We start from the raw sequence: 27635 nt of genomic DNA, 5'->3' as shown, positions 1-27635 counted from the left end.
TTTTTTTGACTTGCCGTATTGGTCGTCATGCAAGTTGCGACATAGTTTGGATGTAATGCACATAGAGAAGAATATTCGTGATAATATACTGGGTACATTGATGAGTATTAACAAAAAGACGAAAGACAAGATCAAGACGTGGAAAGATCTTGAGAGAATGAGAATTAAACATAATCTGCATTTACGGGTGGAAGGCAACAGGGTGGTCATGCCGCATGCATGTTTTACGATGACGGGGGAGGAGAGGATGGATTTCTGCAAATGGTTGCAAGGTGTGAAGTTGCCAGATGGTTATGCTTCAAATATTGGTAGATGCGTGAGTCCTGATGATTGGAAAATCAATGGATTGAAAAGTCATGATTGTCACGTATTTTTGCAGAAGTTATTACCTGTGGGAATTCGTGGGAAGCTTACATCTAATGTACGTGTGGCCATATCTGAACTATGTATGTTTTTCAAGGATTTGTGCGCTCGGGTAGTAAATCGAGATGTGTTGTCGAAATTGGAAGAAGACATTGCTACTATACTATGTAAATTCGAGCAGATCATTCCACCATCATTTTTTGATGTCATGGTCCATTTAGCAATACATTTACCGCGAGAGGTACTTCTGGGTGGACCGGTACAGTTCCGTTGGATATATCCAGTTGGAAGATATTTGGGTCGATTGAAGCGCACTGTTGGGAATAAAGCCAAAGCTGAGGGTTCAATAGCAGAGGCCTATATACACGATGAATGGTTAACATTTTGCTCTCTATATCTTCGTGGTGTTGAGACACGATTTAATCGTCAAGAGCGAAATGCTGATCTTGCTACTCCGCCTCCTCGTGAGCTATCAGTGTTTTCCCAGAATGTACGACCCTTGGGTGCACAAACAGGTTACGATTTAATTGATGGAGAGTTGGGTAAAGTTCGGTGATATGTGCTAAATAACTGCCAAGAGATTGATGATTATCTTAGGTATGTCATTTCATTTCTTTGAATAATTATAGTTTTCTTTAAATTAATTAGAATTATTGTGCTCAAAATATACTTCTTTTGCAACATGTTATAACAGTGACCACATGGACAAACTTAGGACGGAAGGCGTAGAAAATATAGAGGCAAGACACGAGGAAGAATTTCCCGGATGGTTTGAAGAACGTGTATGAACTAAAATTATATATATGTTATATTGTGAAATTTTTAACTCTGGATAATGAAATAATAAATATATACTATTTCAATTTATAGATTTTGGAACAACGTGCTCGTGATCCCGGATCAATTTCTTCTGAATTGTATGCATTGGCCCGTGGTCCCTCAAATAGAGCACTTCGATATACTGCATGCACGGTTCGAGGTTATAAATTCCATACTTTGGACCGTGAACGTAATAGAAAGACTCAAAATTGTGGTGTGTTGGTCGATGGGAGTCATGGAACAGATGATATTGACTATTATGGTGTCATACGTGATATTATCGGATTGAAATATCTGGGTGGGTCTGTAACATATGTCTTTAAATGTGATTGGTGGGATCTAGGCGGTGGTCGGGTTTCGATACGTAGGGATAATCACTTTACGAGTGTCAATACTGCATCTAAATGGTACGAAGATGATCCATTCGTATTGGCTTGTCAAGCTACCCAAGTCTATTACTTGATTGATCCATTGAAAAGTGCTGATGAAGATAGTGGGGAGATAACTTGGCGAGTCGTACAAAAATTTGTTCCTCGAAATATATATGAAGCAGGAACGGGTGCAGATTACGAGAATAGTGGAAATGAAGATGACACTCCAATTGTTGAGGCATACCAGGAAGATGGAGAGGGTATTAACTTGTTTGTTGACCTCAGTGCACTCGAGTTGCTCCCCTTGTGTAGAGATGATGTCACACCCATACATCTCGACCCGTCTGTATTAAATGATCATTCAATTCAAGTCAGTGAGGAGGAAGAAGAAGAAGACGAGCCAGAAGATGAAGACGAATCAGAATCCGGGCAGGAGGTGGATAAAGATGATGAAGAAGAGGTGCATGATGATGATGAAGATGTTATTGATGGAGATTCTAAAACAAGCATGAAAAATTCATCTAAATATTTTATTCATATAGGTGACTATAAAATATCTTGAATTTTCATAATTTCATCTAATTAATTTTCTTTGATATAATTAATTATTTTCAAGAATGCCGCCAAAACAACAACGAAGAAATGTGCCTCCGCAAGAGCAAGTGCAACGGGAGATGATGGTGCAAATGGAACGTGTTATGTCATTGCAACAGAATCCCCGTGGGCGAGGGAAAAAGAAGAAATAAATTTTATCAATATTTCTGACTAGTTTTAATATCTAATTTTGTACTTTTATAAAGACATTGTTACTTGTTAATTGGGTATGTAATATGATACAATTGGTATTATGTTTTTAAATTTTATGAAATTAGTATTTCTGATCTGTACGTTCGAATGTAAATAAAAATCGTTCAAACGTTGGTTCACACTGTAACAAACGTTCGAACGTAAATACAATTGAATCGTTCGAACGTTAAACTATACGTTCGAACGTACTCACGCTAAAACGAACAAACCATTCGAACGGTAAAGCGACTAACGTTCGAACAAAGAACTTGCATTCGGACGCTCCTTCGTTTACATTCGAAATAACGTCCGAACATTAAACGCGCTACGTTTGAACATTTACGTTTACGTTCGAACAAATATTCGAACGTTTAATGTAATTAACGTTCGGACGCATTAACATTCGAACGTAAATTTTATACGTTCGAACACGATATCCAACGAACGTCAACTTCTCTCATTCGAACGCCAATCGGTCGGGTATAACGTCCGAACGTTTGATTTTACGTCCGAACATGATTTTCTGTGACAGTTCATAACTGTCACAAAAAAAGGAACGTTTGAACGTTGTACCGAACGGAACACTTCCAACCGTCACTAAAAATATTTTTTGTGACGGTTGAACAGTAAACCGTCACCAAATGTTTTCTGTGACGCACTTTAGGCGACGGTCATGGTGACGGTTTCAAACCGTCACCAAATATGTTTAGTGACGGTTTGCCATTTTTTTGTGACAGTTTTCTCTGTCACAAAACACACATTCTGTTGTAGTGACGCATATGAACAGTAAAAATACTGTTCATAATCAGTTTAGTATTATTAAGATTCATGGTGATGGAATATATCTTAATACATTTGTGTTTTAATAAAGCAAGAATACTCATGAGTTGGTATCTTAATACATTTGTGAATATTAAGATAAAGTAATTATTAGGTATTTTTAAATAAAGTATTGAAAATTTTATAATATTATATATGTAATGTCTTCAAAATTAATGTTTGTATAAGCAATTTTGATAATGCGACATTATTAAATATACGTACCTAATAATCAACCTTAAAAAGGGTACCTTTGGTCGTAGGTTAAAGGTTTTATATAAAGGAGGAGGCTGGTGTGGATTTCCTCTGCCTCCCATTAAAACTCAAGATGGCTCTCAAAGTTTCTACGGCCACTGTATTTTGCTTCGTTGCTTTTCTCATCCTCGCCAACCATATTGTTTCCTCTCGACAACTCGGGCTAGTTCCTAGTCTGAATATATAGTGTGACTCAACATAAATAAAGCTCCTATATATTTCGAGAACAATATGTGTTAAGGACGTGTTCACAATCTACCAGAGTCCACAACCTGCAACAAATAGAGATGGTGACTCGGTGTACCCGATGCACCTCCAATGCCTAAATCAATGATATGCCGAATAAGTTATCACCAAGATAGTGATCAAGATGAGTTGTTACCTAAACATGTTGTTTGCTTCTTATATATATAGGCGTAGGTAGTTATTGATAGACATTAAGAACGATCATCCCATCAGGTCTTATCTTCATGTTCTTTTGATTTGATGTTGATCTCGGGAAAGTTAGATTCAACCCAACTTCCTTGGTCAATTATCCATTCCACCTCATTTGGTGGTTACAAGATGGAATCGTGTGGGTTCTTAGCAAGACTGTTCATTCGGACAGGATTTTTTTTGGGCTCGGTCCGAAACCTGGATAATCGGGTTTGACCTGGTCCGGAACCCGCATGATGAAAATCGGATATAGCCGGCCCGGATCCAGGTATGAAATTTGGATTCCATATTAAAAAGCCAGTACCCTAGTTTGTATAAAAAAGAAAAAATCTGACTTCAGACTTCAGATTCCAGACTTCATTTCGTCACTCATCACTCCCCTAACCACTCACTCTCTCTCTCTCTCTCTCTCTCTCTCTCTCTCTCTCTCTCTCTCTCTATATATATATATATATATATATATCACGCAAAACCCTAGCCATGAAACACTAGTCGCTGATGTGTCTCTCTTTCATTCTTCACTCCCCCCCAGTGACCACGATCTGTCTTGTCGTTGGCCTCAAAGATTTTCCCGATTTCCTCATCCTTTTCTTTTTCTATTCTGAGATGCCGAAACCCTCTCTGTTCGTTTTCTTCATCCTCGTGCAGTCATCTTCATCCTTGGGTATGTTTTGTTCTCTCTTTGTTAATTTTGAGTTTGTTTTGATGAGAATGTTTGAATGTTTGAGGAGTATTTTTATAGGTTAGATCCTCGTGCTGACGTCTTCATCCGTGGGTATGTTTTCTTCTCTTTGTTTATTGATTTTGAGTTTGTTTTGATCAGAAGGTTTGACGAGTATTTTTATGGGTTAAAATGTCTTGGTATTTAAAAGATTATGAGGGGCTTTGTTCAGCTGACGAGAAGCGTAAATCTTCTCGGTGATGCTGTGATTTGGGTCTTCGATCAGTTTCCTCTTTTGGCGACTCTTAAGTTTTAAGGGTTTTTTCCTATAAGGTTCCTTTTTTGACCCTTTCATTTACTACTAGAGATATATTACTTATGAGAAGATTGTCAATATGTACTTATAAAAAAAAAAAAAAGATTGTTAATACGTATTAAAAGTAATTGATGCATTCAGCTGTGACTATGCTTTTGATGCAGAGAACAGGGTGTGGTGCAGGATTTATATCATTTGTTGGTAACTGCAACAATATATATATATATATATATTTATATTTATGGGCAGATTCCTTGATGGGTTGAGAAAATATTTAGAAATCTCTTATTTGGAATGGTTGACAGTTATGCACCCTCATGTCTGTAGCATGTGTATAGCTTTAGATAGTTGAGCATAGCCCTTTGTTTCTTTTACTTACATTGTTGTGTCTGTCTTTGTGGATAAGGTATGATAAGCTATAACTCTCTTTTGACATAACATGGAATTGACTTCTATTTCTACTTATCGCTTGCAAGAATTGTAATTAATGATAATGTCATAAATTATAATGCTTCCTATGGTCTTCTAAAGATAGCATCATCTGCTATGATTCTCTACTTATGTCCCCAAACGTAAAAGTATTCCATACCATATTGGTTTAGCAATGAGTTGTGATATAAACAGATGCTTGATGTTTCCCTGTTTTGATGACAATGTTTGAGGAGTATTTTTATGGGTTAGATCTGGATTTTTATGACACAGTCTCCTTTCAATTGGGACTGTAAGCTTTTAAGTTTAAAGAAACTCTCTAGCTTTTACAGAGATTGGCTCTTTTCCTTGGCTCCATTGTCGATTCTATTCTATTAATTTATATAACTTCTGCTTTGCTTTATGCTTGATAACAATTTTGGTGTTACAATTTTGGTGTGAGATTAAAAGACTACATAGCTTTTCTAAGTATTCAAAACTTTTTTTTTTTTTTGCAGGATCTCTTTCAGTCAATTAGATCACTTGAAGTTGCTACTTGGTGTGAGATTAAATCATTGATGGAAGACCATGCTAATGATTTTGTAATTCATATCTTGTAATTTTGTATTTTGTAGTGTAATGTATAAATAACAAATAATGTAATATGTAGTGCATTGCATGCGTTTTAGTTTTTCATTTTTATATATTTTTATTATTCTTGGCAATGTTAGTATTATGCTTTTTAACTTGACTAAGAAAAAATTTTCATAAAATATAGGCTTTTATAAAAAATTATGATTTTCAACATTTTTTTTATGCATTCTTAAAAGAAAGCGCTTTGCCTTACCTATGATTATGAAGAAAGTTTTTTCCATTTTTTTTTTTTTTACCGTATTATACGATCTCTCTATTACTTTTAGGCTTCTACATAAGAGGAATTATGCTCTTCAACATGGATTTTTCTTTAAAAGTCTTTAATATATGCGTTTAAGAAAAAATTAGGCTTTTAAACTAAAATATGGACTTTTATTAAAAAAACCGGGTATACTCCAGAACCCGAATTAATCTGGGTTCCCACACTAGTCACAACCCTGGTATATCCGAGCTAGAACTCGGTCCGAATTTGAAACTCGGGTCCCAGGCCGAGTATATCTGGGTACCCGGTTGAACACCCCTAGTTCTTAGGACTCCAATGACTTGATCCTTACCATCCGTTTGGTTGGGCCTCCAGATTTGGCCCACTCCTTATCAAGGGCAAATGTGTCCCGCCAATACGAATTAAAGATTCTTACCAAAGGGTGTAATCCCTCAATAAAAGGATCAAATCATATGGTCTTACCCAAACCTCCCACTCTTCTTTCGCTGTGACTGCCATTACCATTGCCATTCTCGTCTTTAGAAGAAGAAGAAGGCGACGACAAAGACTACATTAAGAAGGAAAAAAGAAGGGAACAAGGACAAAAAGGTATCGATAAAGACAAAATGTGAAGGACCCAAAAAGTAGGTGCCAGAACAAAAAGGTATAATCGTAGTTTTATTTCATTCATGGCTATAAATGTAGGATTATAGTTATATGTAACTCTTCAATCTGTGCGGTTCTCAAGAAAAAGATTATGTTATATTTGTGGAGTATAACATTTGGAGGGTTCTTTTGGCCTTTGAAGATTATGTTAATGGCAGACGGGGGGTCTCATAATTAATACAATAATACTGTGGCATTATCACACAAAAGTTTTAACAAGTAGAAGTTGAATCCGGTTTTTTTTTAAATAAATAAAAATAAACCGGGTGCCAGGTTTAAACCCGAGTTCCAGATTTAAAATCCGGTACCTAGACCGAATGTACCGAAATTTTACTATGCAGACACCTGCCCAGATTTTTTCTGGGCCTAAACCCGTAACCGGAACCCAATTATCCGAGTTCAAAAACCTGGTCCGGATGAATAGCCTAGTCACTTGTACATAGTTATCAAGTTTTCAATCATTCCAAATAAACAACAACCCGTCGTCTCGTAATTGAGACACAAAAACTTGTATGTGGTGCTAGCAAAGCAGCCTTGCAATATCTGTACATTGAAATTCTTTTGTGGAGGGTTAAGAATTGAGAGAATGATCTTTCTATTACACTTAATTTACATTCCACAAATGATGAAATAAATAGATACAAAGAATTAGTGGATGCTTGAATTGTGGAAGGATTTGTGGAAGTGATATGTTATTGTGGAAGACAAAGTGGCTTAATTTGTGTAAGGATTTGTGGAAGTAATGGGGAAGACAAAGTGATATGTTACACTTATCCTTAGGCGATTTTATTTGCTAGGGTTTTTTACGTGCATTTTGCATGGCTGTCGCGGGGGGCACTGGTGGCTCTATGCCAGTGGCCAACCCTCGATCGTTCGCAGATCTCCTATCTGCCACCCCTCACCCGATCCCAGATGCGCTTCTGCCATCAAGGGCTCCAAAAACAATGGATGGAGAAGTGTATTTCTTGTTCTCGAAGTAGGAAATCTTGAAGTCGGTTGAACCTTTTAGGTTTTCTTTGGTCCTGAAGTTTCTTCGACAGAGACCATCCTTGGATGTGATCAGATTATTTATTAAAAATAGATGGGGTTTGTCTGGAGTTGTCGTGGTTTCATCTATGAGGAAGCCGTGCAACGTGTTTGTCCGATTAACGTCGGAGGAAGATTTTAATAAGGCTTTCTCGAGGGAAGTTTGCAATATTGATGGAGTGGCATATTGTCCGTTTCACTGGTACCCTGAGTTTTCCGAAGAGGAGGAGCCATCGCTTGTTCTAGTCTGGATTTTCCTTCCAGGGTTGGATCCGAATTTCTATCATCCATCAATCCTGAAAAGCCTCACGGCACCAATTGGGAAGTATATACGGAGTGATAATTCTACACGATGTGCAACTAGAACTGACGGGGCAAGGGTGTGTTTAGAATTAGATGCTGCAAACTCACCTCTCATCATTTTGGATTGGTGCTCCATCTTGTCCTGCAAGTCGTATACAGGAGGTGGTGTACGAAACGTTACCTGCATTCTGCACCAAATGTAAAATATAGGGGCATAATTTGAAGACATGCAAGAAAGGGAAGATAGGGAAGGAGAAATAGAAGCAACTTGTTCGCCTTGAATATAGAGAAATTCCAAAATAGCTGAACTCTTTGGATCCATCAGGTTCAAAACCAAGGTTACAAGAAGAGGATGATTTACGCATGGAAAGTAAGGTTTCAAACGTTTTGGTGCTGGTTAGTGAAGTTCAGCCTATTGTTGACAGGAAAGATGAGGAAGTGGCTATTTTACAATCGGTGGATTCGCATAAGGCAAAGAAGGTCGAGATACCCGGTTCTACGAAAAGGTGTCCTTTGTTCTAGAGGACATGATTTCAGTGGTTTCTAAGGTGGCAGTCGTGCCGAGCTCTGGTCTTGTGGCAGTGGCTCAGAATGAAGTGGAATTTACTGTGTTGAATAATTCTGAAGAGCTCCAATTGTCCTTACGAAGGTGGCATCCCCTGTACTTAATGAGGCAGATTACTCTGTTCCTGAAGAGATTAATATGCAAGATTTAGAAAGTAAGCTGCGATCGAGTCTTGTGGAAGTGGCTCAGGAGGATTTATTTTCCATAGTGGTGAATCATTCTGAAGTCTTACAAGGTGGAACGTTGGTTGGGCAAGACATTGAGAGAATGGTGAATGAGGATGGCATTGCTATGGCTGATCAGTTGGCCAGCTTCTCCGATACAGAAATAGTTGTAAAAAAGGGTTGTCAAGTAAATATTTTTTTCTGACTCTGAAATGCAGGATCATGTGAACAAAAAGGGTGAGGATATTGTCATGAAAGTTCACAGCAATAAACGGGTGATTACCCGATCATCTAAATTGAATTTATGATAAGTCCAGTCTTGTATTGAAATGTTAGAGGGGTAAGATCTTCTAAGAGCAGGTTGAAAAAGATTTTGAGATTTAATAAATTGAAAGTTGTTGTGATAGCGGAGCCCTTTCTACGGGATGAATTATTGGATGATATTAAAAGGGTGTTAGGATTTGATTATGGGTTTTCGAATGGTGCTTGGGATGGTAAATTGTGGATTTCTTGGATGAATGATGTCAATGTTAGTATGGTTAGCTGCGAAACTCAACAGATTTATGTTCTCGGGTTAGATGGTATGATGAAATGTAAAGCTTCATTTTTTTATGCTAAATGCTCTTATGATCAACGGCGTGAGTTGTGGGCAGCCCTTGCAAAGGAGAGTAACGGAACTGAGCCATGGTTAGTAACAGGGGATTTTAACATTATTGCTTCTAATGAGGAACGAAGAGGTGGTCGTCCACATCCTTTGGTGGCTATGGAGGGGTTTAAATCTTGGATCCACTCTTGCGGATTACTAGAATTACAATACTTGGGTAAGAGTTTCTCATGGTGTAATGGGCATGCCGGTCGTTCTCGTAGTTGGGCTCGTTTGGATCGTGTGACGCCCCGACTCCCACGTACAAAAATACGGGAATCGTGACGTCGGGATGATGACAATATAGTCACGCATCCCAACGAAATGTGCTCAAGTGTGTGCAACATGCAAAAGTGCAAACAAAAGTCGCAGCGGATAATATAAATAAGTTAACTAAGTACCAGAATTTTTAATATAAACTAACATAAGTAAAATGATTAAAAGAGTTATACAGTCATCCCAAATAAAATAATAAAAGTCTCAAACCAAATGCAAGTGATCTCAATCACTCCTCGGGCGAAACCGAATCCTCAGGCTCACCCTTATCCTCCTCTGCATCAAAATCTACCTTACCATAGAATGGTATAAACCAAATAACCACAAGTTAAAATATATTAGTGTAACTAACATGCATGCATATGATGAAATATGCATCAGATCCAAAAATATCATTTTCTCCGAAAATGGATATTTTCCAACACACGCCAAAATCCCATTTTCGCCCAAAAATAATAATCCGTCATTTTTCCAGTAAATGACCCCAATCAATAAAACATCATTTTCCTAGAAAATGAATCACATAAAATCATTTTATTCAACACACGCTATTTTTTCAGAAAATAGCCCATTAATCCATTTTATCAATGCACCATGATCTCCCCTAGGGATCATCTGCACTTACTGGCTACGTAGCGATGCCCAGTTTAGTGCCCAACGCGTTCGTGGCCAAGCATCCGCTATGCAACGAGCGATGTCCAGTTCCGCACCCAGCGTGTTCATGGCCAAGCATCCTCTACGCAACGAGCGATGCCCAGTTTCGCACCTAGCGCGTTCGTGGCCAAGCATCCTCTAGCCCCCGCTAGCAGAGGGGCCACGGAGTCTGCACGAGACCATCTAGTCCGATCCCGTTGTCGCCCAGCGACAACCCAAGGGACGTCACTCAGTATATTCCGCTCCCGAGTGACCAGAGGAGCTCCACCGAGATAATGCCCCATCTCGGCTTGGGGTCGTGATACACACACACCCAAAAATCATTTAACACATGAAAACTCAGTTTTCAATAAACACATGAACATGAATGCATGTACACGAAAACTCAGTTTCATTTACAAACATGATCATGCGTGCAATATGCCATGTACATGAACAAAGCCATAACCGACAATCAACCACTCACAATGCAAACCAAACACACAACTCCGTCCACAATCCATCTGACCCCCGAACTCCTCGGACTCAGTCTGGCATAACCAACCAGATCACAATAATATGAGTTAGTGCAAAAATATATTTAAATCGCGATAGTTCTTTGGAAAAATACTTACAGTGCTATATAATAATTTTTGAAGGATGACAGAGGTGCAAGAAGTGGCGGCTCAGCAACAAAATAGTATAAAATACCATTTTTGAATGGGGACAAACCAAGATCCGAAATTGATAGGGTAGGGCTTAGAGATATCAGTGAAGCTAGTGGTGGTGGTGGTTTGCCATGGGTGGCAGCGTAGAGGGCGGTTTAAGGCAAAAAATGCTCAAAACGAAAAAAATGTAGATGGTGGAGCTTCACCGGTGCTGGATTGGAGCTGGGGATGGGTGGGTTAGGTTGCTAGGAGGTTGATGATGAAGTGGTGAAGAGATGGTGGCTGGAGGTGGCGCGACGGTGGCGCGCGAGGGTAAAGGGTGCCGCGGCTTGGTGATGGGCATGGGGGCTAATAGCGGCGTGGGAGGAGCTGGGAATGGAGGGGGGTGGTCGCCGGAGGGAGGGTGAGCTAAAGGGCTGGGCGGTGCCAGCCACGCCGGCGCGGTAGTGGTGGGCTGGGAGAAGGTGACGCGAACGCGTGCAGAGAGGGAGGCAGCACTTCGCACAAGAGAGAGGCAGAAGAAAAAGAAAAAGGAGGAAAAAGAAAAGTGAGGGAAAGAAATGAGGTCCCTCACATCTTAAGTCACAAAAATGATCCAACGAAAAAGATTTTAAAACAGCAAGTCAATTAAAATAATTTAAACGTAATGATAAAATGAAAATAAAATAATTAATTCCAACAATCAATTAATTTAAAATAAAGAACAATTTAAATGCATCACAATAATAAATATTAAGAAAACATAACAAATTGATTTTCACAATGTAAAGATCATAAAATAAACCATTTAAAAATATCCGACAATTTTAAAACAAGAGAATAAATTTTGAATTAATAAAAATAATCATTCAATAAAAATACACTAAAATACGGGGTGTTACATATCGTTCTTTGGCTTCTCATAATTTTGTTCAGGCATTTTCGGATTCTTTCATGAGATATTTCCCTCGTACCTCGTCAGACCATGCGCCTATGGTCATTTCTTTGGTGAAGAATGTTGCAGTGTATGGGCCGTCTCCTTTCAGTTTTCAACAGATGTGGGTGGATCATGTGGATTTTACTAGATGCGTGCGAGAGGTTTGGGATCAATCTAAAGTCAGTAGTGGACTCTTGAAACTTGCGGCAGAATTAAAAAAAAAAATTGAAAGTAGCTCTGAAAGAATGGAACAAAGCAGTTTTTGGATGGACGAGTGGGCATATTAAGGAGTTGGAGGATCATATTGAGCAGTTGGAAAGTCAGTTGCAGTTGCAATATGATGAAGAGGTGGAGCTTGATCTGTTCGCTTCAAAAATGGAGTCGGATACCTAGAATCATCGCGAAGAAGTTTGGTTAGCTCAGTGTGCTAAAGTCAGATAATGGTGACATGGCGATAAAAACTCTCGTTACTTTCATGCTAATCTAAATAAACAGAAGCGATCTAAGATCATGGAGATGAGTCTTCCCAATCGCTTAACGTTAAAGTCTCCTCAAGAAGTTCATGATGGTGCTGTACAATATTTCATGGAGTTCTTGGGGCAGTCTACTCGAGTAGTGCTTCTGGATTTGGGTGATTTAATGTCTAATGTGATCTCGGATGAAGCTAATTTGAGGCTTTATTCGTCACCCACAGAAGAAGAGGTGAAACAAGCAGTATTTAGTATTCCCATAGAGAGTAGGCCGAGGCCTGATGGTTTTGGGTCAGGATTTTACCGTGCGTGTTGGGATATTGTTAGTTCGGAGGTGGTGGAGGCGGTAACAGAATTTTTTCAGGGGGTTCCTCTTCCCAGATTCTATACTACTTCTTTTATAGTGCTTATTCCAAAAATGACTCAGCCGACGGGATTTGACAAGTTTTAGCCTATCAGCTTATGTTCTGTGTTTTACAACATTTGCACTAAGGTCTTGGTGGCGAGGCTTGCACCTTTATTATCCTCTTTGATCTCCTCTGAGCAATGTGCGTTTATTCCAGGTAGGAGTATCTTTGATAATATTAGCCTTACCCAAGAGATAGTGCAATCTTTTAACAAGAAGGCTATGGGTGGTAATGTTATTTTGAAACTTGATATGGCTAAGGCTAATAATAGGGTGGAGTGGGAATTCCTTTTGCATGTTTTGGCAGTTTTTGGTTTCTCTCCTTCTATTAGTGAATTGATCAGGAATTGTATTGCTTCACCTTGGTATTCGATTATGATGAATGGTACGGCTCGAGGTTCTTTTCAAGGCAATCAAGGTTTGCAACAAGGTGATCCGTTATCGCCATACCTTTTTATCATTATGGAAGAAGTGTTTCTCACTTACTAAAGAAAATTTTTTTGTGGAAATATTAAAAATTTCTCTCACCCAAGAGGTGCGCCTCTTATTTCTCACCTTCTTTATGCTGATGATGTAGTAATTTTTGCTAATGGAGGGAAGAATTCGATGAAAGAATTGATGAAGGTTATTGAGACTTACGAGTCTTGGTCTGGGCAACTAGTGAGTAAGGAGAAAATGGTCATGTATTTTGCTGAGAATGTTTCAACAGGACGAAAGAGGGAGTTACTCAATATCACTAGTTTTAATGAAGGTACTTTTCCATTTACTTATCTTGGTGCACCTATTGTCAATGGGAGGCTTACGAACTTACATTTATAACCTATTTTTAATCGGGTGAGGAATAAACTTGGGGTGGAAATTAAAATGTCTCTTGGCTGGTGGCAAGTTGATTTTGTTGAATCATGTGTTAGCTAGTATGCCGATACATATTATGTCTATCCTTCAATTGCCAAAAGGGATATTGAAAAATCTGAACAAGCTTCTTAGTTCATTTTTTTGGGGTGAAAAAGATGGAAAGGATAAAAAGAAATGGGTTGCTTGGAAGTCGATGTGCAAACCGACTGATTTGGGGGGGGGGGGGGATTGGGCTTCGAGACTTTGATGAGGTTTAGACTTCTCTTCATATGAAATTTTCATGGAAAGTTATGACTGCGGAGGATCTTTGGTCCCATTTTTTTGGGCTAAATATATTGGTGATAAATATGTTTCTTTATTAGACCCCAAAAAGGGCTCACGGTTTTGGAAGATGGTGGTGAAATGCATCCGGGCGGTCTTGGATAATTCGAAATGGAGGGTCCGGGATGAGAATATTTCCTTTTGGTGGGATCACTGGTTGAATGAAGGTCCTCTTGCTAATTCTTATCCTGTGGTGGATGTGCCAAAGTTGATGCTGGCTGACTTAAAAATCTCAAATGGTTGGGACATTGAAATTTTAGAAAGGCTAGTGGGATTACAAAAAACAGAGGAGATTTGTAGTTACTTGGGTGCTCATAAATCTGGCCAAGATTTACTTTTTTGGCTTCATAATAAAGATGGCTGCTTCTCCACCAAAAGTGCTTGGCAATGTATTCGAGTTACTGCACCAGCTGCGCCTTGGGCTAAATGGGTGTGGCATGAAGCTATACCAAAAAAACTTTCCATATTAATGTGGTAGACTTTTCATAACAGTTTAAGTGTGGATGATAGATTGAGGAGAGTTGGTGTTCCTATTACTTCCAAGTGTAATTGTTGTGAGTAGGGAAGATATGAGGATTTAAATCATGTTCTTGCTGCAGGTGACTTTGCTGCTGGGATTTGGAAGAGGTTTTCTGTTATCTTGGGTGTGCTTTATGACCCAAATAAATGTTGGTTTGAGTTGGTGTTACTTTGGTTTCGACGTGCGTCTACCGAGTCCCAGGTGGGTTGTATTTTGGGCCTCATTCCTTCTATTATTATTTGGAAGTTGTGGCAACGCTGGTGTAAGGCAAGGATGGAAGATAAATGCATCTCGGCAGAAGTGATTTGGAGGTCTATTTGTGTGTTTTGTGTGTGGATAGGGAAAGTGCAAAGTAGCTTGCCTAAATTTACAAAGATTGCATTTGCCGACGAGGAGAGGTTGAGAGATTTGAACATTCTGATTATTCCGATTAAATTGACGCTGGTTAAATTGGTTTGTTGGGTGAAGCCTAGGCATGGAAGATTTAAATTAAATATTGATGGTTGTAGCCTCAGTAACCCAGGAAGCTTACGCGTAGGGGGGATAATTCGGGATTTGAATGGTGATATGGTGCTTTCCTTTTCATGTTATCTTGGGGTGGTTCTAATAATCTTGCTGAGTTGAAGGCATTATTAATAGGGTTGAAATATTGCCATTCTTTGGGGTTACAACATGTGGACATTGAGTCTAATTCATTGGTTTGTGTATCCTGGGTTTAGAAGAAGCATTGTGGAGTGTGGTATTTAGAAGACTTTTGGGAGGAGTCTATGAGTTTGTTCGAATGTGGGGACTTTGCTATAAATCATATTTATCAAGAAGGAAATGCGCCGACTGATTATTTAGCTAAAATGGGAGTTCAGGGTTCGACCTATGTTTGGCAATTTTTATTGCGTGTTCCAAAACATCTGAAAGGATTGATTTGCACGGATAAATTTTCCTTGCCTTATCTGAGAGGTCATTGAGTTGTTGTTCATATTTTTCTTCTGGTTGTTGGTTTTATCTTGGTGAGGTTGGTTTCTTTTTTCTGCATGTTGCTTGTTGTGTTATTTTTTATTTTGCTTGAATTGTAACGAAGGTATTCATCCGCCATAAGTGAGGGTTGTTTTCTTAATAAATCTGAGAATGAGTCACTCTTGTACATGTGGCCCTAACTTTTTTATAAAAAAAAAAAAAAAAAAAAAATGTGGAAGACAAAGACAAAGTTGCTTAATTTGTGGAAGGATTTGTGGAAGACAAAGTGACTTAATTTGTGGAAGACAAAACCGTAAGCAGCAAAGTCTTTTCTCGTAGCTCAAATTTTGGTTGGCGGCAAGGTGGGGGTTTTTTAATGTACAAGTGCTCTTGCTTTTTGCTTGAGGGAGAAATAAAGATATTAGATGAAGTCAAGTAAGGCATACTGCCTTGTTTTTCTATGTGGCGGCCGGTGGGTACGTACCAAATAAACGTATTTTTGTGGGACTTTTCGAGTCTTACTCCATTTATTATTTAAAATTACCTGGTTCACGTGGTTCGTGTACATGGACATTGCAAAAACATTAATTTAAAATTACTTATACAAACATTAATTTTGATAATACGACATTATTAAATAGGACGAGATTATTACATATATTCATATTTTAAAACTACGTACCTAATAATCAATCTTAAAAAGGGTACGGCCTCTGGTCGTAGGTGAAAGGTTTTATATAAAGGAGGCTGGTGTAGGTTTCCTCTGCCTCCCATTAAACTCAAGATGGCTCTCAAAGTTTCTACTGCCATTGTATTTTGCTTCGTTGCTTTTCTCATCCTCGCCAACCATATTGTTTCACCTCGACAACTCGGGGTAGTTCTTAGTGGTGATTCTGGCAAATCTCCTGCCGTTGGAATCCCGTCCCCTAGATCTCGCCCTTGTGCGACCAAGATAGAGAAGAGATGCCTGCCGCCGACTCGATGAGACGCGCGCAAAAACCGGCCTACGTGGTGCTAGCAAAGCAGCCTTGTAATATCCGTACATTGAAATTCTTTTGTGGGGGAACCTATCTCATATATCTGTCTCTAGTTTAGCGTACATCGTTTATATATGTTATCTTCACTATATAAGAGATGGGTTGTTTCAACATGAGATGGATACCAACAAAGTGTCAAGCAACACGTGTATGGAAACGAATAAATACATATTTTAAGATATATTATATGGCGTTTGTTCCTTAGATCCTTTCCATTGTTTTTATTAAGTACAAGCTTAACGTACATCATGAACAACTCTGGAGTAGGAAACAAGCACTATTGTGCATAGTGGAGGGATGAAGGTCCTTTAAAATCAAAATATACAGTATTACTGTCTCATTACATAGATCTAACGATAGTGATAACTCATTGTGAGGTCATTAGTCTTTAGACTTAATAATTTATTAGTTTTTAAGGCTGTAATTTATAATTTAATTGTGGAGTGTTCTAGTCGTGAGGTTCTTCGATTTTTAATTATAATATATAGAGACACTAAGATGAAACATTATTGAAGAAAGGTAAAAAAAGTGTTTCAAACTTTTAAAATATCAATTTGTCTAACATTTACTATAACTTGTCCATTCAAATTACTTTAAACTTAATTAAATTATGAAATTCGTGATCATTTAATACAAGACTGAATAGTATGACTCAACGTAAACAAAGCTCCTATATATTTCGAGAACAATACGTGTTAAGGACGTGTTCACAATCTACCAGAGTGCACAACCTGCAACAAATGGAGATGGTGGCTCGGTGTCCCCGATGCACCTCCAATGCCTAAATCAATAATATGCTGAATAAGTTATCACCAAGATAGTGATCAAGATGAGTTGTTACCTAAACATGTTGTTTGCTTCTTATATATATAGGCGTAGGTAGTTATTGATAGACATTAAGAATGATCATCTCGTCGGATCTTATCTTCATGTTCTTTTGATTTGATATTGATCCTTGGAATGTTGGATTCATCCCAAATTCTTTGGTCAGTTATCCATTCCACCTCATTTGGTAGTTACAAGATGGAATCCTGTGGATTCTTAGGACTCCAACGACTTGATCCTTACCATTTGATGGGTTGGGCCTCCAGATTCGGCCCGCTCCTTATCAAGGGCCAAATGTGTCCCTCCAATACGAATTAAAGATTTGAGCTCTCTTATATTCCCAACGTCCTCGTCGGGCCAATCCATAGAGCTGGCACAACCCAAGTCCTACATTATTTTTTAGAATATGCTCTGATATCATTTATAACATCTCAATAAAATATCAAGCCATATGGCCTATACATAAAAAAGACTCATCAATAATATAATTTGAGCCTTATTATTAGTGTGAGATCCCATACATCAACTATTCATATCATTTACCAAAATGGGGTATCACTGAGGGCATGTTGAGGACTTGTACATAAAGTCAAAGAATCCACTTGAAATCTTTCTAGCTTCTACAATTTGCATAAACTCTACCATATCTTTCGTGCACCGCATCCTTTAATTAAAATACTTAATTTGACTGTTGTTTGTGAATGAAGAGCTACCAATAATGCATGAGTGGGGCCTTGCATGAGATATATACATGATATAGGCAAGTGGTCCAAATGAACCATTGTGGCATTGGTCTTTACGGGACTTGAAGACTATGCATGGTACCAGTTGCAAGACCTCTGGCCAATATCCATGTCCAACCTGACATATTAACTCATCAATATTGTTTGAGTCATCAGCTAGCCCTAGTATTGGCTCCAAAATTAGTGCATGCGTAACACCACTACAGCAAAAACGTTTCAAAATGAGGTTAAAATTTCTTAGGAAAGAATTCTCATGATGTGATGCACCAATGATAAAAAGAAAAAAAAATAATGATAAAACTTATTTGCTGCGAAATATAACATTTCACTTATTGAGTTATGCTAGATACAGTTGTGGAATGTGCAAGCGCGCACAATCCTTTTGAAAAAAAGTTGATGCACTATTAAGAAATTATTTTTTTTTCTATGTGGGTCCCGTATTTACTCACTTTTTTCAAATGGATTGCACGACGCTTGTGCACTCCACGTCTGCAAATAACATTTACTTATTATTATGTTTACTTAATGAGAAATGATATTAACAGTCATGAAATGCGCAAGAGTCGCATAATCTCATTAAAATAGTAAGTAAACACGGAACTCACATGAAAAAAAAAAAAAAAAACTAATTTTTTAATAGTAGACCCCACTCTTTTTTAAAAAGATTGCACGGCGCTTGCGCAATCAATGACTGTATATAGCATTAGTCTTACTTAATATACTAATCCCTACTATTCTACATACAAGTTCAGAGCAACCATGACTATTTAAGTACACGACATCATAGTTCTATTTTGTATTAATTTAAAGTTGTTAGAGAGATGGCCCCGTTTGGATGTTGAGATGGTCTCAACCCAATTTTCAATTTTAAAATTTTTGACTTTTTCATCTAATCATTACATCTTTTTCAAACTTTCAAATAAAATATAAACAATAATTCTATTTTTTTAAATCCTAAAACAAAAATAATATTAAAAATTTAAATTATAAAATATTTTAATTTTATGTTTTTTTTTATTCAACTTTTTCTATCATTTCCCAGAACAACATAAAACTATTATTAGCAAACTATTTCACTACTATTTATAGATTTCTTATCTTATCTAAACATCCAAACAAAGCCAAGACACAACAAGTTAGAGGAACTTAAATTTCAATATTCTCGAAGGAACTTATGCAAAGTCCTTATATTGAACAACAAGGAAATGAGATGGAACCAAGCAGCCCATGATGAATATCGAAAAAAATCAATGTTGAATGGATATAATATTTGCACGGAGATATAAAATTGTAAGCAAACTTTGCCATATAAAACTGCAAAGGAAGGAATTTAATCAAATTAAGCACAAACAATCAAACACAATCTAAGCACTAGATGTCATATTTATTATTGTTGAGAACTTGTTTTGCACACCTTTCTTATGTTCCGCTTAACCTACAATCAGAGAAATGAAATTGGCTCTGGTTTGGGTAAGGGATGTTTCCAATACCTAAATTAGTAGAATTATACTACGCTCCAATGGTGTATTAGCCTAAGTCCTTTGGGTGCATATCTCGATTGGTATTTATACAAGGTTTGTTGCCTTGACTTGGTAACTCTCTCTTTTTGGTTTGGTTTTTGCCTCCTTTCCTGATGTGTGGCCATTAGCATTTAAGCCTCACTTGAATCACTCTTCCATGAGATGAATGTCCTTTAGCATACATTACTACCCCGAGTTGTCCGCCTTCTTATTAAGGCAATTCCAGGTTGGAGGGCTTTAGTAATGCTTACATGTGCACTTGGATCTCATGAATTGGTGGATCCCTAGCCAAACCCCTCTGAGTCAATGAAACAGCGGCGAGCTTCCAGAACGTCCAAAGTAAAGGAGTCAGGTACCCCGTAAGAGCTTCTCACCATGTCCAAATCCGAGTCAAGTAACTGTAGCCAGTGGTATCCCTTAAAGTATATAGGGTTATCCTGGGTCCTAGAGAAATTAGAAGCTCCATAGTTTCGAGAAGATCCCTCCAAATGCGATGATCGGGAGACCAAAGACGAAGGATGGGAAGCGATCTTCGGTACCATTTGCATTGGAAAGAAAAGGATGGTTAGGGTTTCTTGAGGGAAAGAAAACCACGGAGAGGAAGAAGACAAAAATTTTCTAAAGAAAAGGTAAAGGTTTTAAAAAAAGAAGAAGGTGAAGGTTGAAACTCAAGCTTTAAATAGTGTCAAGGTCGATTGTGATGCTTCGAGTTAGAATGTGACACGTCTTACTGAAGGGGAAACGTCGGGAGCACAATCCAACAGCTCTTGCGAAAATGAAGAGGTTGTGGGTGCTAAACCATTGTGCCCCATCTTGAGATGTGGGAACGTGTACCTCTGAAAAACATATTTTAAGAAGATGGGATACAAAACGTTCGTGGATGATGAAATTCCAGTCATGCATGTATATCGAGAGTTTGTGGAGTAGTTGGAGGGACATATTCACCCCTCGTTCTATTAGGCCCAATCTAGGGCTAATAAGGTCCACAAGCTAGATGTTGCAAGTCTACTAACTGATAAGGCAGCAGGAGGAACTCGAGCATAAATAGGAAGATGGGGTTGCATTCACACGAGTACACCTCCAATCGGAAGACTCAAAGTAAAGCTCACCTCATTAATTGCACTGACAAGGAGTGCTAGTAAGAGTTCTTCGAAGAGGATCCTGTCCTCAATTGGATCTGCCACATTAAATGCAAAAGCATGTCCCCCGAGGCAGGGATGCCTGTCCCGAGCACAAAGAGAAGTATAAAAACCTGAAAAAAATGTATAAATAAGGGATTCACTCTCTGTAACTATCTATCGCTCTCACTCTAAAGTATACACTGACTTACGTATCGGAGGTGCTTCTAGGCACTCTAAGCCCCTCAAATTCTCGTATGAGATGACCGACAAAACACATCTAACACGTCCTTAACATCAAGTATATTATTTGGGCAAAAAAAAAAAAAAACTACACTCTCTCAACTAGTCATATATATGCTGCCTGAGTGAATATTGCAGTATCTCATGATGAAGCATGTATATGATCAACCAAAATACATGCGAGGTTTATTAATTTGTGTTGATAATAATCACAAATAGATATAACTTGCATCTACTATCGATATAATTAAGAATTGTGGAGGTCCTTGCATCGTTTTTAATGGAGTAATTATTAAATAGTAAAGACAGGATATGTATAGAAATTGGTGGCTATATAAACAATGTTATTCTCATACTCGAAAAGTAAATAATAATTAATCGTATAGTACGTTCACATAAAAGTTCAAAGAAAATCTAATTAGTTCGTGATAAACTATATCGATCATAAAAGTACAACAAGACGAAGTTAGTAATTCATTACTGAGTTGACGAAAATCGTTAACCAGCTACCTACCTCCAAGCTTGTTTATGGTAATTCATAATTTATTGTCTTTGGGATTTAATCTCTTTTTTTTAGATATGTATTTTTATTAGAGAAATAATGATTTTGATTAAGTAAAAGGACTAATTAAATCAATATTGTCACTACTGGCGTGGGTTAATTCATATTATAATTCATTGATGAGGAAAATCATTTTTCGCTAACTGCCTTAGAGCATCTCCATCCAATTCCTCATAAAATTTCCTATAATTTAATTAAAAAGTACATTTCCTAAAACTTTTCTCTAGATTTTACTCATCTTTCAAAAACCTTCTATATCTCATTTCCCATCTTCATCTCTATTCTATTAAATAATATTTATTTATTATTTCTTTCTCTCACTTCTATTTACAATCTCAACTACTAACTATTTTGTCTTATTATCTTCCTTCTTTTCAAATTTCACATTCTACTAAATACCTATACGATTTTGACTACCGAATACAGTATTATTTTTCAAACCGAAATCCGTATTATAAAAATAATAAATTTTTTTTAATATGTGCATTTTCTAACGGTAACATTTTGAACGTCTACCTCAAACGGTAACATCTTGAAGTCCTGCCTCCAACGATAATATTTTTTGTCTTTTCTCAAACGGTAACTTTTTTTATCTTATCTTAAACGGTAACATTTTTTGTCATATATGTAACAATAATTTTTTCCTCTATAAATATGCATTTTGCTTGCATTCACATTCTCACAAACTCAAGTCTCATTTCATCTAAAGAACCGAAATTCAACAGTCTCCCCTGATATCTCACTCCCTTCATCAAATGGCTCGTACCTTCTTTTGCAAATTACTCACATACTTATCCTCTGAAGATGAATTGGATGTTGTTCTTAATGACAAGGTCGATGGATAGTCATCGAGGCATCGTGCCAATCGCCAACGCCATAAGTTTATTCGGCGTGATCATATTCAATGGGAACGAGCGCCTATTTCGTGATTATTTCGCAGAAAATCTAGTATATCCATAGAATCTATTTCGAAGGAGATTTCGGATGAGCCGCCCCTATTTCTCCGTATTCTAAATGAGGTTGAGTCTTACGAGCCATACTTCGTCTAGAGAAGAGATAATGCCAGAAGACTCGGTTTATCTTCTTTGCAAAAGATAACCGCAGCACTTAGAATGCTGGCATATGGGATTACTGGAGATTTTATGGATAAATACATACGTATTGGTGAAAGCACCGCAATGGAGAGCCTTAAAAAATTTTCTGAGAATAGTAAGTATTTTTTCAGATGAATATTTGCGATCTCCAAATGCTAATGATATTGCTCGATTGCTTGCGGTTGGTGAACAACAGGGATTCCCAAGAATGCTGGGAAGCATTGACTGCATGCATTGGAAGTGGAAAAATTGTCCCGCAACTTGGAAAAGTATGTACTCCGGCGACATTCGTGAACTAACTATTATTTTAGAAGCAATTGCTTTATATGATCTTTGGATATGGCATGCATTTTTTGGTATGCCCGGTTCACATAATGATATTAATGTGCTAGAGAGATCTTCTATTTTCACAAAACTTGCCCAAGGGCGTGCTCCTCCAGTGAATTACACAATCAATGGCAACCACTACGAGATGGGGTATTACCTTGCAGATGGTATTTATCCCAAATGGCGAACTTTTGTCAAGACAATTCCATCACCACAAAGGAATAAGAAAATTTTTTTTGTGAAAGCACAAGAATCCGCAAGAAAAGATGTCGACCGTGCATTCGGGGTACTTCAACAACGATTTGCAATCATTCGTGGACCTTCTCGAATGTTCAAAGTCAAGGAACTAACAAATATAATGAAGGCATGTGTTATTCTACATAATATGATCATTGAAGACGAGCGTGATGATAGTGAGAAATTGAACATTGAGTATGATCAACTTGATGATGAAATCCCCCAATTCTCGCGCAATCATACAACTGAGCTTACAGACTTTATCCAACGTCATCATAATATTAGAGACACATCGGCACATTATCAGCTCCAAACAGATTTAATTGAACATCAGTGGCAAAAATATTCCCAACAGTAGACATGTCGAAAAATTGATTGGTATTTCCTTCGTGTGATAGTGACTATATTTGATTTCTCTATTTTAATTCGTAGTACTTTTATGTTAGTAGTGATTATATTTTAGGTAATCTGTAATAGTTTCTGAAATTGTAATAGGCAATTTCTTTATTTCGAAAACTCAATAAATAAAGAAATAAATTGTCTTAATGTTGTTATTCATCATTGTCTAAAACAAAAAATGAATAAATAAATAAACTTTTTTACATAAAAAAATCAATCCAAATGTCCTGCATCATTGCGTCTTGCCATCATGTCCCTCTACAGTTGCTCGAAATATAATCGTTGCATTCTTGGCATGGCACTCACGTCCATCATCATAATGCACTGATCCACATCCTTCTTAGCGAGCTCTACTTTCTTTGCCTCCAACCTCAGTCTTTCGTCCTCTTGACGGATTTTATTTAACTCTTTTTCTTTCTCATTTTTCATCTTTTCGGCCTCCAACCTCATTCTTTCATCCTTGAGACGTATGAAATTTAGCTCTTTCTCCTTCTCATACTTCATTTTTTCGGCCTTGAGACGAAAATACTCTTTCTCCTGAGCACGTAACTCCTCCAAAAGCATATACTTCAGCTTGCTGAGCCCAACAATCTCCTGTGCTGACGAGGCTTTGGGCCTTTCGTTTTCCTTTCTCAGCTTTCCTTCCCATTGGTCGGTCCAATTCGACCACTTCATTATCTACCACATTATCGGCCTCTAGATCAAAAACTGAATCCACCGTAGCGCCCGAACATCGAGTCAAGGTCGGAGACAGGGACATCGTCTTCCTTCGCTTTGGATCTGGATTTGTGGAACGTCAAATCCATTTAGGTTGGTCCTTTAACAAGTGCCAACAATACTCAAACTGGAAGGAGGATTTCTCTAACGATGCGTACATAACCTTCGCCTTGTCAAACTTGGATGTAAACAAAAAAGTTTATGTTAAACCAATGTATAAAAAAATTAAATATCCATAAAACAAGTAAGAGTATGGATATTCTACTTTGTCTTACTCGGTCATGCCACTTTGATTCAACCTTTCAACTTACGCTAGTTTCGCACAAAATTTGTTTGTGGCCTTTTGAATAACCGACCACCAATGTATTAAAGACTTGATGGTCCGGTCATTTGTAGTTTCTTTAAATTGCTAGAAGTATTCATAAATTTTTTCCCAAAGTTGAGAGTGTTTTTGGTCTGCTCCCTGAACGGCATCAAGGCTACAATTAAGCCATGCAGAGACAAGTAACTTGTCTTCCTCGGGGGTAAAGTTCGCATCCTTGACTGATTTCCTAATGCCGATAAGATCGTTATGGGATAGGGGTGGAGAGTCATCAACAGTCATAGGAGAGTTTCCACTTTGCCCACCATATGTGGGGTCTAGTTGAGGATCTTCACTTAGGAGGTTGGTGAAATACATATGTCCGGAATCTTGTGAATCCATCTCTAAAAATGCATTGAAATGTTAGACACTTAAGTATGAAGTTTGGGGTTTTTCCAAGAGCCGGCTCAAGAACCAAATGGTGACATCTACGAAATTTGGCCACCCTTTCATGGCTGCAACAACCGGTTGCCACTACTTGTTGGTCGTCCAGGTTACCTAGCCATTGAGGAAATGACCATAAATTTCCTGTATCCCCACCAGGCTTTGTCATCATCATAGCCGAGGGTGTTTAATTTACACATAATTTTTTTTATCACAACATAACTTTCTCAAACAATGACACAGCAAAAAAGCAATCGAACAGAACTGCCAATTCACATATTCACACAAAACAACAACCAAACAACCATGCAAATCACAATAATACTAAATAAGAGCATTCCCATGACGTTCATTCATATCGAATTTATAAATAAATGGGGCTCAAAATGGTAGAAATATTGACAGCATGCGTAAGCAATGAGCCATTCACATCTAATGGCTACAAAACCCCACTCAAACGTCTATTCCCTTTTCTGGAAAGTACCAGAAACTGCAATATGACAATCCGGGTGAGGATTGCCCTGCCATATCGATGGAGTCCTATTAACACTTGTGAATTAACCGCATCACTATAACACCATCATCACAGCCTAATAACAACCCATTCCCCGAGAGATACGAAACACTACAAAGGACCCAACAAAACAACAAATTAATGAATGGATAACCACAAAAAATGATAAATCACATTCCATAGTGATTTCAAACTCCACCAAAATGGTCTCAAAACCAATAACCCCACAAATTCCATAACCACTTCATCCACCAAATTCTCCTCAAAATCAATAACCCCACAAATTCCATAACCACAAACTCCACCAAGTTCTCCTCAAAACCAATAACCCCACAAATTTCATAACTAAAAACTCCACCAAATTCTCTTCAAAACCAAAAACCCCACACATTCCATAATCACAAACTCCACCAAATTTTTTTCAAAACCAAAAACCCCTAAAATCTGTGTGAATTGTTTCTTGAAATTCTCGACATTTCAACAGTCAATACAGCCAACAGTCAACACAGCAATGATAGAAACAGAATAATTAAAAAAAAAATAGAAACTAATTTCCCATTACTTTCTCGGCAGCCAAACAACTCGAGAGAGCCAAAATAATACAGAGAAATCAATGGCAACACATGTCATAGGCAATTTCAATCGGTTTCCTCAACAAAGCCCAAAACCTCAATCTAAACGAGAGTTACTACCGAGAAAAATTGCAAATCAAAACCAAAATGCATAACAATGACAGTGAGCTCGGCACTTTCTCAGCTGCCAAACAGCAAAAAATTCACCGAGCCAAAGACAGAGTTGCTCTCCATCGGTATGCTTACCTTGATCATGGCGTTGGGAAGAAGAAAAATGAGAAGAGAGAAACATAGAAGGAGAGAGATATTCCAAGAAAATGAGGGAAAATGAGAAACGGTTTTGATTTCTTAAAACCGAAGTAAAAAACTTACAGGAATGCCGATGGAGGTGTGTACTGCGTTCGTTGGTGTTGCAAGGGAGGGGCACACTGATGGATAGGGTTTTTGCAGGATAAAGAACAACCAAGTGGAGATGCGGATGTACATGGGGAACGACTGTAGAGACCGTATAAACAAACCGCAAAATGGGGATTGGGATGGAGAGGGTTTTTCTCCAAAACTCTAAAATAATCCCTAAATTATGGGGATGCTCTTATGTCAAGACCATTATGAACCACGAATGTTTATATGTGTCACGCTTTGGCAGAAGGGGAGAAGGATGAACCGAAGCTGTTGGGGTTTGGTCGTGGGCTATGGGCTGGGCAATAGAGTGAGGCCCATGTGAGCTGGGCCGTCTGATATTTTGTTGCTTAGAGCTATCCTTTATGTTTTGTTGATGGGTTATTTTTCTTTGCGTCAGTCCAAATCTTAAGTAAGTCCAAAGGTCGAGAGGCCCATTTTCTTTATTATCTGAGTTGGAGTCAATTACTATTACTAGAAGTCTTCTGCAAGGATAATCAAATTGTTACTACTTTATGAAAATTGTTATTACCTTTTTTCCTTTTCTCTCTCTCTCCTCTGTTAATTAAAGTGCTCACCCACCCGCCAGTGAGCAATATCCCTTTACAATACAAATTCCAGTCAAATTATTACTATAAAAATCTAGTGGGTTACATTGTAATATCTCTACCGGAAAAGGAACGAAGACTTCGACAAGAATTCACCGAAAGTTCGTAAAAGCAATACTAATATTCTTTCCAAGTGTACACGTTTTGATTTTCCCAAGCCATTGATGTGAGTGGAAAGTTCAATGCACCGTGGAAGGATGGGATCAATGTCCCCTGCCCTTAAATTATTTTCTAAACTTGAACAGTATCTAAAATAAGAGAGGTAAATATATGAAGTGAGTCTAATAAAGAGGTCTCGTTTGTTTTTACAGATGAGATAAAATGAGTTGAGATTAAAATTAAAAATTGAATAAAATATTGTTAGAATATATTTTTTTAATATTATTTTTGTTTTGAGATTTTAAAAAGTTGAATTGTTTATTTTATTTTGTATGAGAATTTAAGAAAGTTATAATGATTAGATGAGATGAGTTGAGATGAGTTATAAATACCAACCGAGCCGT

General features: G+C 37.8%; 2 long non-coding RNA genes across 2 annotated transcripts; one reads left to right on the top strand and one right to left on the bottom strand.

Moving 5' to 3' along the window:
• Window positions 1-6812: 6812 nt before the first annotated feature.
• On the top strand, window positions 6813-24716 carry LOC121234126. Its single transcript, XR_005934308.1, has 4 exons — window positions 6813-6823; window positions 10607-10610; window positions 18663-18665; window positions 24611-24716. It is a non-coding gene; the product is annotated as an uncharacterized LOC121234126 (long non-coding RNA).
• Window positions 24717-24749: 33 nt separating this feature from the next.
• Window positions 24750-26552, bottom strand: LOC121235161. Its single transcript, XR_005934523.1, has 2 exons — window positions 26498-26552; window positions 24750-25153 (listed from the first exon to the last, which is right to left on the bottom strand). It is a non-coding gene; the product is annotated as an uncharacterized LOC121235161 (long non-coding RNA).
• Window positions 26553-27635: the final 1083 nt, after the last annotated feature.

This window comes from Juglans microcarpa x Juglans regia, chromosome 6D (assembly GCF_004785595.1).
Source record: "Juglans microcarpa x Juglans regia isolate MS1-56 chromosome 6D, Jm3101_v1.0, whole genome shotgun sequence".
Lineage (NCBI taxonomy): Eukaryota > Viridiplantae > Streptophyta > Magnoliopsida > Fagales > Juglandaceae > Juglans > Juglans microcarpa x Juglans regia.
The sequence above is the reverse complement of the archived record's forward strand: the minus strand, read 5'-3'. Positions and strand labels throughout refer to the sequence as shown.